This window comes from Chanos chanos, chromosome 1 (genome assembly GCF_902362185.1).
Source record: "Chanos chanos chromosome 1, fChaCha1.1, whole genome shotgun sequence".
NCBI classification, from domain to species: domain Eukaryota; kingdom Metazoa; phylum Chordata; class Actinopteri; order Gonorynchiformes; family Chanidae; genus Chanos; species Chanos chanos.
The window spans coordinates 17,858,639-17,867,008 of NC_044495.1; positions in this window are offsets into that span (position 1 = coordinate 17,858,639).

Genomic DNA, 8,370 nt, shown 5'->3' on the forward strand with positions numbered 1-8,370 from the left:
ACTTAATGAAGTTCTTCTGCAAGTTTTAAAAATACTTGATTTTTCTCCACCTTTCAGGCTGCATTTTTTCTGAAAGTAAATAAACACCACCATTTATTTGTATAATGAATGGATTTTTCTGTTCCTTCCCTTAATTTGGCATTCATACATACAAATAATTCTATATCGATTGCAGGTTTTCTCCTTTCTTCTCCCTTTCTTTTTCTTTCTTGTCTTTTAATTTATGTTTGAATCACTATGTGGGTGTCAAAACAATCATTGCGACTGTGGTGGCATGATTGAAACCGTGCATTGCACTGCACTTGATGCAATATGGCTAGCATATGTGTGTTTGCACTCTGGTAATTACAACACTTTCAAAGCCGTGGAATCCATTCTTTTGATGTGAGGCCTTGTGAGTTGACTTTGAAGAATCTAACACCAAAAGACCATCTGGAATTGAAAAACAGAGAGAGAGAAGGAGACTGTGTTGAGAAGACAAAGAAAATTCTTCAACAGGCTCATTGTCTGGAATCCTACAGTGGGACATCATTGCAGGGGTCAGGGTTTTCTTCTTTAAATGATCTACTTATGCTGTTTGGAGTAAGTTAGGGCACGTGGTACATTTATTGCACTAGTGTGTCTCTGTGATGTACAGGAAAGGGCGGGGTAGTTCGTTCAGACATGTGGGTAGCTGAGGGCACGAGGTGGTGCATTCATCTGGAGTTTATGGAGCGTTGGGGTTTAATGGGGTCACTTAATGTTGGAGTTGCTTACCACTGCTGCATCAGTCATTGTTATTGTAGTAAAGAGGAGGCGCCTAGTTTGACTATCAATTAATGACATTGTTTCCAGAAGCACTCACTAAACTTGAATATAATGACCAATTTTTAAACCTGCTCATTAAAAGTGGTACACGTAAGTTTTTTTTTAATTTCCCAAAATTCCCTTAACATAACTACAAATGCTGAACAGGCTATTAATGCTGGGCCTTGAGATTCTTAGGGGGTGAAAGTTCTGAGAGAAACTTTTAAGGGGAGGGGAGCTGTGCCTCTCTTTTTTTTTCCAGTAAAACTACGATTAGCTCACTCCTAAAGACTGCTGTCAGCTGAGTTCTCTCCCCAGTTCTGGTAACTTGTCCTCCTTTGTCTTTTTTTTTTTTTCTTTTGTCGGGTCTGCTCCACCTGCGCTTTGAACACTATGTTTGGTAACAATTATTGGCCTCCGGAAAGCCAACATTACAAAGCCATTAGATTAATGACAGTCATTCAGGCTAGGATTGATGTAGATGTGAACAGACTCTCTCTCTCTCACTCTCTCTCTCTCTCTCACACTTTCTGTCCCTCTCTTTTTCTTTCTTTCTCTCTCCCTCTCTCTCACACACAGCCACACACACACACACACACACACACACACACACACACACGCACACACACACACACACACACTCAGACATACATTTTCATCAAATTCCTAAGTTACTTCTTCTTTTTCAACCACAGGTCCGATGGCAAATGACTGTATTGAGCTTTGCTCACCATGAGAGGGCGAAGAAGAGCAGGAGTTGGCCACTACCCATAACATTTTTTTAAAATTAATTTTATTTATGTTTCAAAAATCCTTCTCACTGCGCCAAGACATTATCTAACACACTGATGGAGCCTCCACACTTCTCTCTCTCTCTCTTCTTTCCAAACTGTCTGGAAAACATTAGAAAGCCTTGGTTATGAAAAAGAGTGTGATGGCAACCCAAATGAACTGCATACTGGAGCATTTCTGTTTAACTTTTCAGTCTGATCTCTGGTTGAGCTGCAGGGTGTGTGTGTGTGTGTATTTATATATATATATATATATATATATATATATATATGATAGTATATTTGACTTGGCATGGATCTGACCAACCTACTGAGAAGATTGCAGGTCTTATTAAAAATTAATTGCTTAACTCTTCTGGGTGGGCTGTCTGTATCTCCAACCATATCTCCTGGGGATTGTGCTAAAGAAAAAAACCTAAAGAAAAGTATCAAGTACCTCGAAACAAAAATAGAACAGCATTAAAGTATGTGTTCCAGTGGCCCCATCTATCATCATTACAGTGAAGAAACAAGTCCACCTGAGTTAAAAATGTCAGCCGTGAGGTATGTACGCATCTTTAAAAGTCATGGGAATTCCCTCCCTCTGTCATAACACAAGGCCACTTTGGAGAGCAGTCCACTATGCCAAAACTGTAATGCAACTGAAAACCCTACAGTAAATATTGGAAGCCGCTCCTGTTGTTCTGTGTTTCCATAACAGCTTGTGCTGGGACATATGCATACAGGGACAACAATTGTATATGTACTGTCAGAGGTCAAACCTTAGACAGTTCCAAATAAACCTCTACACATAAAAGTTCCATGTATCCACTTTGAATTCACTCTGACTACAACCGAAGTACCAGCTCTACATTAGGTCAGGAATGTAAAAACAGACAACACTTTTATGAAAATGTAAATCAGGGTATTGTGTGATGCCTCAGGGTGTGAATTCATGCACATACGTTGAAAAATAAATGATGCTCTGTACAGATTTATCATAACCACACTAATTTCTCTCAACACCTGCATGATAAATACACAGTGGTAATATTTGAATCACATTGGTTTTCTGCACGTCTATTATTATGTGCCAATATTCATGAATAAGTGTTTCACACAAAACCAACATGATGCAAATATTACGGGGGAAAATCCTGACAAACACAAAAACCACATGACGCATGGAGAATTCATCTGTCTGTCAGGAGTGAGATCACAGTCAGAACACAAGTGAAGTACATGACTTTGGCTAGTCCGCAGTCAAAGCCCGTTTACTATTGGTCAGTGTCTTCCCACATCCCTAAACAGCAAACATGTGGTGGGTTTGGCTGAGCTATCGTCTCATTGGTCACAGCAGTAAACAACCCTTCTACCCTTCTTTATAACTTTATGCTATTTTACATAGCATAAGAAATCAGCAAAAAGAGCAATGGATTCTGTCACAGACTTAGTTTGACCTCATCGGTATTCTTGGCTGCTCTTACTGAGGGACCGGGAATCTTTCAAAGACCGCTGTGAATGATTTGGGACAGAGCTCAGTAATCTGATAGCCTGTCCATCTCTGTACCCTCTGTTCTTCTTTCCTCTCCTCTCTCACCTTTTCAGGCACTCAGTATGTGTTGGACCTTTTGAGCACTGGCTGTGGGTGTCACCTTACAGTCCTTTTATCTTAGGATGCTTGTGTGAGCCCTGCCAGCACGCACACACACACACACACACACACACACACACACACACACACACACACACACACACTCAGGGATTTGGCTGACACTCATTTTTGACTGACAGATGCCAAAATGGTCACTCTTATCAAACCAGTGGCATATTTTCCTTTTCGCTTCCCTTGCATTATGACTATGAAACAAATGTGCCAGAGAAAGAATCATGAGTCACTGGCTTGTTTTACATCATGACATAACATAGGTCTGCTATATCATGTAGATAGCCGCTAGCTAGTCATGAATAGAGTGAAAAGAGAGAGAGAGAGAGAGAGAGAGAAATATTTATGAGTTGGTCAAACAATGACAATCCAAAATAGAATATGCTATGCATGATCACATTCAGAGTGTGCTTAGATGTGACAGACTTTAGCAGGGATCTCCAGCCTGCCAGAACAGGTCAAGCATGCTATTTCGTAGTACTCGACCCCTGGTTCCCGTGCTTGTGAGTTCAAAGGTCACAGGTCACCGATGTCTTCTTTGCTGATGTTTCTCTGTGGTCCAGTTTGTAGGCTCTTAAAACAGTCTCCTTTCCATAGCTAAGTGCCCCTTATTTTCCAGTTTCTGTCACAATCACAGAGCTGGGAAATACGGTGTTTGAACAGTCTAATCACCATAGCATATTAGTTTCATTAATACAATCCTTAAAGAAGACATTATTAAAACGGATAAAGATAGAGATAGATTGAGTTTTGACTTCAAATAACTGCACCCTGGTCTAAGTCATTAACAGCAACCTCCCCTAGGTTTTTACAAGATGTGACAACTCAGCTGCACATTGCTGAAGAGTCTATTCTGACCTTGGTGAATGATTAACTTCCAGAATCAGGTGCTTAGTACTGAGATGAAACTGCATTAAAGAAACTGCACCCAAATGCCATGTCACATTTTCTATCGTGTTCCAGGTCAGCTCCAATGAATACTGAAATTGTTTTTACCCACTAGTCTGACTTCATAGCATGTCTGTGGCTTCACAGGGAATTTACTGAATGACCAATGGGGCACAAGGCTAAGTCTCATTTGAGGAAGACAAACCTTAACACATCATGGAAATCACAAGTAAAAGGTTAATTAGGGCCATCCCAGAGGGTGGCAGATCATTTTGTTTAACAGATGGATTTAGAGCTGTAGAGATCGAAAAGAACACAACACGACTATTCTCTAGGGGACTGCCTCATGTTTGTTCATTTAGAATATAATAACTATGGTCAGATTCATCAGGCTTAATGCTGGATTTTTAACATTTGAGCTCCTCAGCACCAAACGAAAATACAATTGCTCCACAATATCTGTCTACAGAATTTAACACAAGACTCTTTTTTTTGCATAAAGATCTAGTCAGATATCAAAATAAGACTACTGAGAACTTGTCAAAGGCAACCTCCCTCTCTCTCTCCCTCTCTCTCTCTCTCTCCCTGTCTCTCTCTCTCTTTCATCACGTACAGTGAAAAGAATGTGAAGAAGTCGTAACATCTATGGCGTTGACAGAGGGAGCGGAAACCACCTGGAGTTAAACTAAACAAGAGAGGTCACCTTTCCTCCCCTTTTCTCTCTCGCTCTTCATGAAACATTGCTTGAGGGTGTACACTTCACCAGTCTGGATCTGTCCAGGCCTATCATTTCAGACAGGCTAAACACAGACAACCTTAACCACTTAATTGGCAATTTGTTTGGGGATTATTTCTTGGGTTCTGAAGAAGGAGAATTGTCTTTTTTAAATGTCATATTATACTTCATTTTGAATTCAGAAACAGAATATTGAGGTAAGCAATGAACTTTAAATGAGTGAGCGATTCCATATTTCTCATATTAGCAAAACACCTCAATAACTTTGCGTACGCGAATCTGTCCATCTTCTGTGGTGTACGATCAACAGAGCTGAATCAATAACACCTACCATTTGCTTTGTTGTTCTCTAAAATAAAGTTTAAATTCAAAATGTATTCCCATGATCAAGAAATCTATCTCTTACAAAGTCTGAAATGCTGCCATAAATAGTAAAATGCCAAGTATTCATAACAATGTCTGACAGCTTCCCCAGGTGCAGTCTACCACTATAGCCCCCGGCATACTGCCGTTTCTGTCCTCATAAATCCTCACACCTAGCCCTCTATCACCCTCCTCCCCCTCACTTCGATTTGAGCCAAACCCCAAAGTCCCTCACAGAGAGGCTAAACAAAGATAGCGGAAGTGACGGACTGGGTCAGACAGATTTTAAAACAGGCCGTCTGAAGATGGAATGTGTTGGAGGAGTGGCAAGCGTTGTCAAGGGTGCGCAAACCCCCGCAAAACTATCAAGATCAATGTGGGTTTCGAATCAAACGAAAGTCGTCGTCTGACTCACAGGAGACCAAGAAATATAAACCGTCTCCGTGGCCTTTTGAGTGGAGGTAGACCCCACAGGATGTGTATGTTTTAAGCTCATTGATCACAGTTACGAGACATCCTTAGTGTAGAGCCAGAGAAGGGCAACAGATTCAAGGCATAGCTTGAGATAAAAAGGAGAAAACGAGTGAAGTAACAAATGACAAAATGCTGTTTGTGTCTTATGGGCAGTAAATATAATTAATATTGTCCGACTATATTAACATCAGTGAGATCTGTCATTAGGGATCTCTTAATCTGTGGCTAAATCCCACACACACACACACACACACACACACACACACACACACAACATATTCATTAATTTAGCCACAGATTAAGAGACAATATTTCCTGGCTCCAAACTCTAAATGTGTGATAGTTAGCCATGATAAGAGTCCTTTATGACATACTTGAGAGAAAATCTTCACAACCACAACTAGAGATTAGCCACCCCTATTTGATTATAATTGTCCCCCCTTGATGATTCTGAAGTCCATACCAATCCTCTGAGTGGGATCTGGTGGTATGAGTGCTTTGATGAAACAGCATTTCTAAAATTTGTCAGACTGACTCAAGACTTGGTGGGTTTAAACACTTCCATGGCCCTGTGGCTTCTTTCTCTGCAAAAAAGGAAAAGGTGTGGGTGCTCGGGCATGTATGCATGCTTACTGGAATTAGTCACAGAGGAGACTGAAAAGTGAATGTTACAAACTGAGGAGTGAAAAACAATTGAATGAATGAGTAAGCAAGTAAGCCAGCAGGGGCTTATTTTATTTACAAGCCTATCTTTTCCACCTGTGTCGACATTGTGGGGAGTGTAAAATTGTCCTGAAAGAGTTACAACCAGCTACACCAAAATTCCAACCTTTTTTTTTTTATGAGAGTGGGTTTAGGAGGGGGGAATGTTACTGTGGAACATTTGTCAGACAGCCAGTTGCCTTGGCTGGGCCGACTCGTGATTTATTGCAACATCTGCAAGTTGGAAAAAAAAAAAATCTTATATCTGCTTTTAATCGAACAAGCCCTCACAACTCGATGGAAGAAACAAAAGAATGGGTGGAAGAGAGAAAGGAGGGGAACAGAGAGGGTAGTTAAGTAGAATAAGAGATGTTTGGAAGGTAGACAGGTATGATCTCAAAGTTGGACCATCACTGTGATATAACCTTGATTTTTAGGTTAGCATTTCAGAGTGTTTCAGTGTTGCTGATTATCAGTTTTCTTCTGTTTCCAAAGCAATTATCAAAGGCGTCAAGAAAGAGAACCAGGGATGTAGTAAAAGTTGGACTCCTTCTGCCCAGAACATTTCCTAAGTCTCACAACAACAGAAGAACAACAATTCCAGCGGCCTGCCTGCGGCCATCTATTATCATAAACATCTGCCTCCATGTCTCCACATCTGGCAACAATGAGGGCAAATTAGCTACAAAATTCTGAGTGTCTGGCAATGAGATAAGGCTTAGGCATGCTAAATTCATTTTCTGTTTTTGGTCACAAAGGGGTGGAGGGCCTAAGGGGCCTGGACCAACAGATCAGAGGTCAGTGCTTCAAAATCTCCATCCCCACATAGGTGCAGAGCCTAAAGCTCAATGGCTGTTCCTGGTCCAGTTGAGGGAAGCACCCAGCAACTCAGAGCCAGTCACTGGTGGTCTGAAGAATAGTTGATTTCCTGTCTAGTTTCACTGGAGCCAAAATCAAAGAGGGGGAATTATTTTGGAATCTGGGCAGTTCTCTTTTTTTCTCTTCTGACTGGAAACTCCTCTCAGACTACAGTCTGAGTGAGAGACTTCTCAGCATCTAAACCATCTTTGATCTGACCCAGTTGTTCTCATCTGTCTTAAATACCTTTTGGGGCACAAATTGCTTCTCAGTTACAGTTGTTTGAAATGTGCCCAAAGGACCACATAAACAAACAGTTTCAGCCTCCACATACTACTTCAAGGTGAAACAAATCCACACACACAATTGCTGCGTATCTAGTTTGGTTTAGGAAGGAATAATGTTTTCTGGGCACTGGTTTCTGTGTTCATATAAAAAATATATGTGGACTGCTTTTTAGTTATTGAACTGTCAGTTATCCCACTCAATACTGTAATCAAGCCAAATAGGACAAATTGTAAGTATGTTTGTATATGCATAGCAACTATTCAGCATAGGCATGACACCTATATAACAGTCACACATCAAATGTAAACACTAGTAAATGTTCATCACACAACCAGTGTAAACACTAGTAAATGTTTACATCAACAAAATGTCTAAGAGTGTAATCTTACTTGTACTAACAAAAGTGACACTGAAAGGTGTCTTTATATGTGCAGTTTATGGAAACAGGAGTGAATTATGAAGCCTCCATACTATGTAGAAAGGGAAGGATGAGGGTGTTACATGGTTAGTCATCAAACCAGTTTTATCGTGACTGCATAATTGCTTCCTGTTCTTTTTTTTGTTGTTGTTTTTTTCCCCCAAAATCTATTCTTGTTTTTATGTTCTCGAGTCTTCTAAACTTCTTCTCAAATACAACCATTGCTCAGTGCTTAAGCAAGAGAAAACAGTCCATTTATCTTTCAGTGCTAGATTCTCCAGCTGTCTTCCAGGTGTTTGGATGTGTGTGGCTCCACCATCTTGCACTGATGTGATGCTCCTCAAAGCGCTGGCAACACTTCCAACACACTGTTCCACTTCTCAGCACTGGCGCAAACTTAATGTCTAATCAGCAGGAAAAG